Raw genomic sequence first — 12,267 nt, 5'->3', positions numbered from 1 at the left:
TCACATTTCTTGTATCGTCTCGCTGAGCTGATTACAACGAGCTCAATGACGGTATGTCTGCTGCTTACCATCCTCGAGATCCACTACTCACCTTCGGAGTCCATCATCAGGTTCATATAGTCACATTTCAAGTATCGTTTCGCTGAGCTGATTACAACGAGCTCAATGACGGTATGTCTACTGCTTACCATCCTCGAGATCCAGTACCAACCATCAGAGTCCATCGTCAGCTGATGATGATGACTCGGTTTCGGTATTTTAGCAATACTGACATTAAAAAGTTTTAACCTCAGAACGAATTAAACATGTAAAAAAATCATTTTTCAAAGCCACCATTTTTTCTAGACCAATATTTATTTATAAATTTTTATATTTAGCTAATAATAAATTGGTTTCGTATTCACGTAGTTTTGTTAGACTATTCACTATTTTGTTAGACTAGATGGCGTTAGTAAATTATTGTTTGTAGTAGAGGTCAAATCCTCAAAGTCATCGGCGTATGTTAGAGTCTTAAATTGAATTTTACATAGATATTAGAGTCATAATATAGTCAATCCTTGTCATATTTTATCACTACATCATAAACTATTGAAATATATGGTTACGTTATCAAATCAATGTTAATTATAATAATTCACGACAAGTCAATTTTTAAAAATTATTGCATTTTTTTACGATATTGCATTATTTGTGAATTACTGAATTTTGACTTTTTTTTAACTGAATTACACGTTTATTATCGTAATTACGCTACAATTTTTATACAACAGTCGTGGTCAGCGTCTTACACTTCGTATTCGTACTTCGTATTCGTATAAGCAAGTTAATTAAATACTTTAATAACTTAACTTAAACACATATATAACTCTTTGACATGTGATCAAATTGGAAGGAGGTAATCACACACAGAAATAATATTTGCAATAAACCAAATTTTATAGCTAGTACAGTATTATAACAATAATTATGAATAACAAGACTAGTTATTAAATCATACATTTAGAAAACTGACAGCGCAAAGTTAGTTTAACACCAATATTTGTAATAATTCTTATCTAAAAAATACAACGATTTAATCGTTAGGCTTCTTTTTCTTGTATTTAATAACATCTGAAGTGATGTTCCCCGCGAGCACCTTGCCTTTAAAAACCTAATCACCTTCCCCTTGAAAACATTACATGGCAGTGATCTATAACTTCTAGGAAGGTGATTAAATATTCTTACAGCCATGGCGTAGCAATTTTTATAATATAGCGTGGTGCAATATTTTTCATTTTGCATTCTTATGTTTAGGTTCCTCATTTATACTGTACATTCATGTATAAACTATACTTTTATTAGCAATATAATTATACAACGGTGGATCTGTAATGGACGCTTCTATTTGTGTCTATCTGACTACAATCTTCTGTATAAAATGCTCCACAAATTATATAAGAAGTGGTTTATGCCATAAGCATATGGAATATTATTTTAGTCCCAATGCGAAATATATACTCTAACAGCTCTTACTAAGCTAATGCTTTATTTAAAGAAGACTTTAGAAAGTTACGCAGTTGCTAGATATTTGGTTAGTTGGCTATTTGCTCGTTTGACTATTTGGCGATGTGCCAAAGCTTAATGCACTTTATGAGTGTACGCAATTATATTTAAGCATAACCTTTTTTGAAAGAATTATTCGTGGATCAATCGACTGCAGGAATTAAGCAAATTTGTCATCTTTCTTTGTCTTACGGTTCTTCCCAATATCAAACTTTTTAAATATTGTTTGTACTTAATAATCCGTGCATTTTTAATAATAAATATGTATCACTTGTTACATTTTAAAACGATGGAGAAATCCGAAGCGATAGATTATTATGTATACGATCCACGGTCCGTGAACTGACCTGGACGATCGATGTGTGAAATAATTTCCATTTAGTTATATTGTATTATGTGTTTATATTAGTTTTATTACAAAATATGTTTTTGAAGTTTAAATCGTCAAAATCATTAAAACATGTTTGACTATTATGGCCTTCGCGCTGACTTAGAAAAAATTACCATAAAAATAAGTATTTAATTAACTTTCAGAATAAATTAAGTATCGATAATACATTCAATTTTCTTTGTACATTGGATACTAATTAATACCTATTCTGCGCTGTCGAATGTTATTTTATTCTTTTTACTGAATTTTGTCTTTTGGTTTAATTTTTATTTTTATTTTATTTTATTTATTTAAGTATTCCTACAGCTAATACATTAAACAAAAACCAAACAATTACATTACACACAAAAGCCAAAACGGAATACACATATAAACAGAAACATAAAGCACAGTTTTACAAAGCACAGTAGTAAGATTCGAGATCGGTAAATCAAAACATATATTCAACATGAAACAACAAACAAAGCCATTATTGGTAAAAGTTACCTGAATTTTTTAAAATATTTTTTAAGAATTTTTTAGTCACATTAAACATATCGATTTGCTGGTAATTTATGTTGTAATCTGTAGGTATGCGATACATAACCGAGTTTTACAAATAATTATAATTTAGTGATAATATTAAAATTCAATTCATAAAATCATGTTATTTTTCATCGATATATTCTTATGACGTTATCACACAAAATTATCGTCGCCTAATTATAACCTAATTTTTTACTTCTAACATGGCAAAAAATTATAAAGAAAGTAAACTGCAAAAATCCTCCGCAATACCGTTTGTTATATCTTGCGGTTAGTTTTATCGAGCTGTATGTGAGGCTGAGGTCATAATTTACATTTTTCCATTCATATGTCGCCACTCTGTCACGTCCCATCATAAGTGACACTTTTTCCATAAATAATATCATTTTATTATTCATATTCTTTTGTTATTTTACCGCTCGAAATCCCAAAAATGAAGAAACATTTCATAATGTTATTACAATTTTATAAATATTTTATCTGATGCTTAGCCAGGTTACGAATATCCATCAAGCTACTTTGACTTGGTTAAATAACACGTATCTTACAGTTTTTTTTTCGTTTGATATTTTGGGATACGGAATACGGTGAAGGCAGCGGTTGACGTATTCTGTTCTATCTACTGGTTGGAGAATATCTCTAATGAGCAATTTTGTGGAGTGCTACCAAGTAATTCTATTAGCTAGTAAATCAAGAGACGCTAATGAAAATGGATACGCCATACATTTTGGAGGGATCCCAATCATATTTCCAAGCAGGCGCTTGATTGGATCCCATGAAAACCTGGCGTTGTACAGTTGCAGATAAGGCAAAGTGCCGTTAAGACTTGGAGCAAGGTCAAATACTAGGCTAAAGACCGAACGCAATGGAGACCAGGATTCGGGACTGACTGGGGTTAAAGGGAATGAAGTCAAAAAAAGTCATTTGGGGTGGTAAAATAATATTCATTTTGTTACAGCATGACGAATACAGAATTTGTTAACTCGGCATAAAATTGTATAAAATTATCATTATAATATTGAAAGAGTAATACAATTTACATTTATCTCATAACGTTGTCGTGAAAGCTCTCCAGGGTATCGTGTTTCGAATCAAATGTGCTTTGACTCGGCATGGAGCAATGTTTCTTATTGGTTGACTTTTTGATACTAAAACATTCGTTCAATAATTGCTGAGACATCTGGTAGTACTACCTACTAGTTTGGATTATTTAGATTATATAAAATTTAACAAAATAATATTAAATGCTGTTTAAATTGTGTTCTGAAACATATACATAAAATTACTGTAAGCTCCATATAGAACCAATAAATTCTAGCTTGCGTTGAGTTACCACAAGTAGCATTTACTAGCGGCGTTAAACGATTAAACGGGTAAAACAGTGAATTGCATTCCCAAAAGTTATTCGCACGTGTCACCCCATTCGTAACACTCAATGTGGGTTTAATACTGACTGTAAATATAGCATATATTCATGGCCAATGTTATTGAGAATTTTTTATAAAGGGAAAGAAAAAGCGATGTTAATTAGCTGATCCTTATACACCGCCCTATCATCAGGGTTCAGGAGAATTTTTTGCGACTGTAAAATAGGTAGAAACAAAAAACTGCCAAATTCCAAATGTTTTTGACAGAACGAAGTCTGTTCGGATCCACTAGTAAATCAATATAATATGTTATGTATGACAGAAGTAACCGAACTGCGCTGTCATCCATTGTATGAAATTGCTAAAATAAACTTATAATTTGTTGTTTAAACACGTTTACAAGAATTTGTAAAAAACAAGGTTATGTCGAGTGAGGCAAAATCAGCTTTAGACTTTGTGCAGCAAAATTCTGAACGAACTCCACATAAAACGTGCAGTGTAATTTATGATGCCATATTGTAGCCAGATTTTCTAGAACAAAAATGTGTTTACACCCGAAAACAAGTATGCTGCAATTTATTTAATGCGTTTCTACGAAGAACAATATTTCAAATTGTCATTTCATACTTAATTTTGAAACTATAATCCTAACAGTTATATTTTACTAAGGTTGGGCGTTCATGCCAATTCTTTGTTAATTATTATACATTTGCTTTTGTCATTTCATTTTTTAAGTTATTGCGTAGATATTAACGCCGGCTCTGAGAGTGGCGACCGAATCAAGAAATTCCGTAACGAACGTAACCTAACACACGATTACGTAATATAGGTGTAGCCAATACGCGTTAGAGCGGGACAGAAGGCATTCCGTGTATTTACGTCTGTCTGACGAGATCGCTGACGCAGCGTAAGCGTGGCCGGTGCAGCCGGTACGCGTTAGAGGGTGACAGACTATATAGGCGTGTTATTTGGAGTCTGGTAGAGTGGTAGATTGAATTAATATCAAAGGAAAGAATACTGAATAAATAAAAAATAAATAATTATATTTGCATAAGTTGATAAAAATGCTATGCAATAGCTTTACCGCGACAGTCCCCAAGTGCCACACGTTTTTTATCTACTTATAATTACCGTATCAAAGTCGTTATTGTGAATTGGTTTTGGGAACATATGGAAATATCGGTAGTTTCGTGGCACTGTATCAAGCACTCGCAACGATTTTGTTAAGGGGGTGTGGTACCACAAATGCCTTCTGCCCCTATCCGGCGTTTGATATAATAAACTCGTTCGTGAACACTAGAATTACTAATAATTCCCCGAAACACAATGTAGTAGACAAGCTGTAGCTCCCGTCGGGTTTTGAGCTTGTTATTCAACAATTCCTAACACAAACAACGTTGGGTTCATTAAAGTATACATAGGAAAATATATACCATATGGTATACATACATCATATGGTACCTACAATAAAGCCGTTGGTGTAAATTTATTTTGAATGCGATCCAACATGAGACACTTCATCTTATGCGGAGTCAAGACTGGCGAATTTAACTCGAGCGTGCTTTTTTTTTGTGCAGTTATTGCTGCTTTATAAAAGTAATGTCGTTTGAAGACGAAATCAATATCACATTGTAATGATAAATTCTTTTAGATAGGATACATATTGTGATATACTATATTATTTTGTAAAATAAAGAGAAGAAAAGGTATTAAATATGTTTTGAGATTTGCGTGTTCACGGGGTTTATATGTTAGACCTAATAAGCCGTCTACATTTGCTATGCTATGGAGTTATGAGATAAACTGCTTATATTCTATTTTGTACGAAATTTTATTTAAATTTAATAATTATTTTTTTATTCCTATGAGAAATAAAGTTATTCTAACCGTAATTATTTTCAATGATCAATATACCATTAGACGAGATAAACATTTGATGGCAATTTATTTCAGGGTATCAATATTTTTTTTTGGAATATTATCAATATTTCGATGAAGCAATAAGCAAAGTTCTAGTAAACTAATTTTTTTATAGAATAGGGTGCAAACGGACAGGAGGCTCACCTGATGTTAAGTGATATGGACACTCTCAATGCCAGAGGGCTAGTGCGTTGCCGGCCTTTTAAGAATGTAGTTAAAAGTATAATTATTGTTTTATTACACCTTCATCATACTTTTATCCAACAATCAATCAATCATATTTAACTAGTACGCCGCTTAGCACAACTAACGCGAATTAATCTATCGTCAAGATTGATGAACGGTCATACATCACGCTCTTCAGATTTCACTTCCGAAGTGATAATAGGAGAATAATAAAAGTTTTTTCAGATATCACCCTCATCATTTAACCTTTCTTCTTCTTGATGAAGCATATAATATGTCATGTATCCACTGTACACTTGCAAAATTAGTGTAGTTTTAAGATTTTAAATAACAATAAAATCCAATACGGTTTATGTAATTACGTTTACATTTCTTATATTAAGTTAATAAGGCCCTATCAAAACAGAGGTTCGATATATTAAACAGGTAAGAAATTTCATATAAATCGATTGAGACCACAAAATTTCCATCTGTAACATTCGTTGAAATTAGCGTATTCAATCGGGATTGCATACGAGTATGTGGTTTCTCTACATATTTATAGGTTCATAACTATATTTTTTAATGTTACCTCAAATCGCCAAATACAAGAACACGAAGGAATATTAAACAAAAGAAAAAGATTACTTTCTTCATTTGTATTCATAGATACCGAGGTCGCGTGTGTAATAAAAAAGTAAAACTATTGTTTTAATTTTACAAAGAAGATACCCGTATATACTCGTTATATATACCAGCTGTGTGAAAGAAATGCATTTATTTATTTATATATACATTCTAAAACAATGTGTATGCCTAAAAAATACAAGAAAATATGACATATTTAACACACATACACATCAATTACATTAGAACTTAAGCTATATCAAAAGAAAAACTAAAGAAACGGCCACAAAATAAACAAAAAACAAATTACTAATAATAACTAATAATATAAATAAAAGATAAAAGTAACAGTAATAAACAAATAAAAATTCAAAACTTAACCCACATTAAGATTTAAGAGCCTGCAAAACAAAGTTACGGAATGTTGGTAGACTGTTGTAATACACATCAATAATCAATATTTTCATCAATGTTTGTTATAAAGTTGTAAGAGCGAGTTAGCCTATTCACTGGACCATTAAAACTAGCAGATAAGCGAGCCGTAGGTACGTATAGAAGACTTTTAGTTCGAATATAATAGAAATACGGAATGCGGTCGTTTTCCGTTACCTTATATTTAACAAAAGTACTCTAAATAGCCTCAAAACATGTTTTAACAGCTTATATCGATACAAAGTAACTTTAAATGTTATATAAGAAGTTAAAATAATATTATGTGAATTGAAAGACAACGTTAAAACTCATTACTTATTTAAAATGAGTTATTTTTTGCTAAAGTATTAAAATACTTAGAGCAGTTGACCTAGTGGCTTCAGCGTGGGAACGTGGGTGTTCGTAAGTTCGAGCCCCGGCTATCTATGTGCGCATTTAACATTCGCTTGAACGGTGAAGGAAAACATCATGAGGGAGGCTTGCCTTAGACCAAAGGGTGCGTCAGGCACAGAAGGCTTTTTTAAATAAAACATTGTTTATTGTGGAAAATATTTAATTAAAACGCAGTTTTAACCTGCTCTCAAAGTCGATATAATTTATCCGTTGCATTGTCCTTTATAACGAAACTCGCCATTGTAACATTCTCTCATTCTGAAATTAATTGTGTAATACTATAATAGTACTGTATCTTTTGACTATTTTAATAGAGAAGTGCGATGTTAATGCTATGTTTAAAAAAAATAAAACATGCTTTTTAACACAATATAGGATCAGAATGTAATATGGACTCAGAAAAGCTAAATTAAAATCATATACTATTTGTTATGTTTATACTACCTCCTAAAATTTACTAGCAGTTTCTCGACTATTTATAAACGTACAAACTATTTTATGAGGAGCAAAAGCATTGCTCTCATGAACTAAACTAACAAAAAAGTATTGGCCTTTAAGCACTTACTCGCAATAATTGTAATAGGTATTTCCCTTTTTACCACATATCAATTCCTTGTTAAACTTCATACAGAATTCCCTACATGTTCCACTCGTCACTTTCGGCCACACCAGTAGCAATACTATGCAAAATACTGCAACATAAAAATATAAACAAAAAAAATATAAACATTACGAGTAATAATAAACGAAAAAATATTGCTAGTAAATCAACGTATGCAAATGTTAGTTTAGCTTTTGTTGTATGATGTATATTAGTTACGTACCAAACGATATCTTCATTTTAAAATGAAGTGATGAAAAGGAGTTAAAATAGTTCAAGATGCTCGTATTTATACGTCCACATTATCCTTCAAACTATTATTACAAAATTAAAGTCTACATAGAGTTAATTATTTCAAATAGTATTGCAAAAAGCAAGACAAAAACTTTTATAAACCCCTGTACACGGAGATTGCAATAAAAACTGAAGTTTTGGTGGTGGTTAGTGTTTTGACATCTGAAGAAAACAGCTCCATAGAAAATGAACTGTTAATTATAGGTCAAAAATTAATAATCTAGCTTAAAAATACGCCACTTGAGGTACTATATAAAGTCAACGTCATATGACCGTGATCCTGCCCGCTTGCCTCCTGTTACTTAAAATAAATAAAATATATATTATATAGTTTTTGTGAAATAGAAGAAAACAACTCCAATGAAAACAAACTGTTCATTCTAGCTCAAAAATTGACGCGTTCTTATTTATTTGGATTAAAAAAAGGAGAATTATAAAAAAAAATATTATGGTCATCTTATTCCCGCAGCTGTTTAACGTCTTGCTAAAACAATGCGAAATGCATAGGTTTGCTTTCTTAAGATGTTATTTTTAACAACAATACAGCAGTTTCAAAATACGCTTTCTTTTAAATGTAACAATGCATTCTCAGACACAAGAATTTTGCATTCTTTAACTGAACTGTGCATGTATTTGAGATGTATGTATGTATATATGAAAGTTAAAGGATAAACTGCGATACTGAAAGTAGAGGAACCGTTAAGTCAAATCTAATATATAATATTGCTAAAATTGGAGTTGTGAAAGCTGACATTTTACTAGGTTTTTATTAAAATTATGAAAGAAATTTCTTTAGTAAAAGATGAAAAGGATTCGCAAGTATTCTCGAAATATTGTATCGTCAGGGTGACGCGTGCCTCAGTGAGATAAGGAGATCCAACTCCATCGAATGACCTTCGTCGTTAGGTATTTGTTCATCTAAAAGTAATTTCACATTTTAATTGTTAATTTGCTCGTTATCAAAACTAATTATTTTATTGAAAATTGTTTTGTACCGAGTATAGGTATAATAAAAAAAGTATAATGTACGGCCCCACATACATATTATTTGCTAACAAATTCTTTTATTACGGGTTATAAAAAATATCGCATACCGTCCATCATCAGAAATAAAAGTACTGTATTTAAAATAGCATCATGACGATTCGGCCTTGATGGTGATCTCTAGTCATTACAGTTTTTCTGGACAAAACTGGAATATCATGTAATCAGACGACCTGGCCCTTTCCGAAGGCATGGAGTAGTCCTGCTAAAAAGTATGCTGTAAAAAGTAATGGGATATAAATGTTTTTTTTAGAAATTCGGTTTTGCTATTAAAGACCCTTTCATCACACAATACAAGGCAAATCTAATTATTACAAATCCTCGATCTAAGACCAACTATTTACGAAACTCGGTTATGTATCGTAACTTACATAAAGATTACAACAAAAATTACCAGCAAATCGATATATTTAATGTGACTATAAAATAAATAAAAACTCAGATATCTTTTACTAATAATGGCTTTGTTTGTTCCTTCATGTTAAATATATATATATTATAAACTATAATATCTATATAAATAGGAAATCGGACTAAAACCAGAGATCCTAAATCTGTGATCGAATAAAAGCCATTAGACGAATTCGCAACATTCCTGAACACTGGTATCTTTAAAAACCATATTTAAAACTAAAATACATACTTTAAAAATGAATAATACATGTTTTTAAATTTTTAACCTGTTGGGAGTTAGCAGTGGGTTATCGCTTTCCGAAATCAAAGAAGCTATACTGATGTCGTGAAAGACCAAAGAATTTATCGTGTTATTATTTTCAACTATACTATTACTACTGTATATATATATGTATATATGTACTATTCCAATGCAAAGCTGGAGTTCCTAATTCCCATTTGAAGTTCTTGGCGCTAGGGCTGTACAGTTGTGATGTTTTGGGACTGAATTTTATAATATTACTTCCGCAGTGCAGCTAAGCAGCAATTCTGAATACATAATTAAAGTACATGTACGGTTCCTGGGTCATTGCTTGAATCGCTTAAAATAAAAGAAGATTTTTGTCTTACTCTATATTCACCACTTACGTGTAACAATAGAATATGCTCGGCATAATAGAATGATAATTGCTATACAATTAAACAGTCGAAGAGAGTGCCTACGTTTGACTATGCTCTCGGGGTGTAACTCCCATGATATAGTTAATTGCAGATGAAGGGAGTGCCTGCGTCCGGCCAACTCTCGGGGCGTGACTCCGACGATCTGGAAATCGTCATGCTATAAGTGATCCAAGTGATATTTGGCGCACATAAATTAATTTAATTTTGCTGAACATGAAACTAGGTAGCAGAAAACGTGTATCTCATATTATATTGTTATCGGAACTGGTGTCCAGAGGGAACGCTTGTTTCGTTTATCCAGAATAATATATTATATTAACTATATTGCTCACCGATAGCGTAATATACTTGGATTAAGATCGACATCGTATTATTCCTTAAAATGTTATAAATTTAAATATAATATGATTCGAATATTATAATCAATATAATAATTGATTTATTTTTATCCTGGAAAACAGTACTGGTGAGAGAGAGCTGGTGTTTTCCTCGATAAATGAATAAGTATCGTAAAACAGCGAGAAAATGCTACAAAACTTTTCAAATTTGTTTATAATTTGTAAATACTGAGTATTTGGTAGTTATATTTGGGTTTTATAGACAATTGTGGAGTTTATCAATATTAAATAAAGAAAATAAAAATAAAATGCGTTTATTTTGGAAAATAAGATCATCATGGTATCACTTATTCCACGTCATTAAATTCGAACCTGTTGGCATCCCTACTCATCGGCAAAGAAGACAGAGGGTGTTGGCCGAGAGAAAAAGCCGGCGTAAAAAACTCTCGGTACTCTTTTTAAAAAAAAGCAAATCATCAAACAATTCTATAATATTTAAAACAAATATAGCAAATTAATTAGAAGTAGCCTGCCCAGAACTAGTCCCAGGCCCTTTTTTCAACTAGATAATCACTGACTTTATAGTAAGCCTTTTTACACAGCTTTCTTTAATACATTTCTTTAATTTAATAAAAGGCAGAGATAAAAAAGCCTCTGGGATTTTATTAAATAGATATTAATTTAATTATTGTTTAATATTGTTAAAAAAGTTGAAAAAATCCAATCGTGCGCATCATTCCATATTTATAAAAAGTATTAAGGTGTTATAAATAAATTGTGCATCTAATGTAACATATTATTTCTCTTAAAGTTTTCTATTATTTGCCACTAGGTTTCATGATCAGAATGCGAGTCAAAATACAAAATTCTATCTTTAACTATGTAGAAATATTTTTCAGCTAGTTGGGTATATATAATCTAGAATTTTGTTTATCAAAGACCTTGGTTCGCCATTTCCAAACTATAATATGGCATCATCACCTAAATTAACATAACGATATACATTTAAATTAAAAATTAACTGCAAGTTAAAGTGTTATGAACCTTTATTTACCGATATTTTTTACCGAAGTTTAGTTTGCCGTACAGGTTTTCCTAAACATTTCCAGATTAAATTTTTCCCCATATTTACGTCGATTGTGGTTCATTGCCGTTGACTTAAAATATTTATGTTTGTGAACGAATTAGAAAATTTCTTAAATTTGTTGCGGCTGCCTCGATTCTGCAGCGCATCGGGGATGTTTGTTGAGGCGCGGGTGAATTGTTTCTACGCCACCATGCGCAAGAGATGTGCATCCTTGGTGCGCAGGGTGAGAGCTAGCGGTAACGGCATCCTCCGCATGATCGCGGACCGAGTCGATTGCCAATACCTCAATCACTGTTCCGCTATTTCATGCGGAATGATTCCGGTATGAATATAATGTAAACCTACTAACACTTAGATTTAAGTTGTAATTACTAACATTAAATATTATTGGAACCTTGTTTTCCGAAATAAACAATTAAATAAATTAAATTAAAATTAAATACACATTACATTTGAGTCAGCATGAC

At 31.6% G+C, this 12,267-nt stretch overlaps 1 protein-coding gene and 1 long non-coding RNA gene across 2 annotated transcripts in view; both read right to left on the bottom strand.

Annotated features, from left to right (window-relative positions):
• LOC110994106 (inactive dipeptidyl peptidase 10) overlaps positions 1–12,267 on the bottom strand; it is a 229,690-nt gene that overhangs the window by 94,187 nt on the left and 123,236 nt on the right. The gene's annotated exons all lie outside the window — the stretch shown is intronic.
• LOC123690066 lies at positions 7,513–8,290 on the bottom strand. Its single transcript, XR_006750888.1, has 3 exons — positions 8,187–8,290; positions 7,928–8,054; positions 7,513–7,620 (listed from the first exon to the last, which is right to left on the bottom strand). It is a non-coding gene; the product is annotated as an uncharacterized LOC123690066 (long non-coding RNA).

This window comes from Pieris rapae, chromosome 20 (genome assembly GCF_905147795.1).
Source record: "Pieris rapae chromosome 20, ilPieRapa1.1, whole genome shotgun sequence".
Classification (NCBI taxonomy): Eukaryota; Metazoa; Arthropoda; class Insecta; order Lepidoptera; family Pieridae; genus Pieris; species Pieris rapae.
This window is presented reverse-complemented; position numbering and strand designations above follow the sequence as displayed.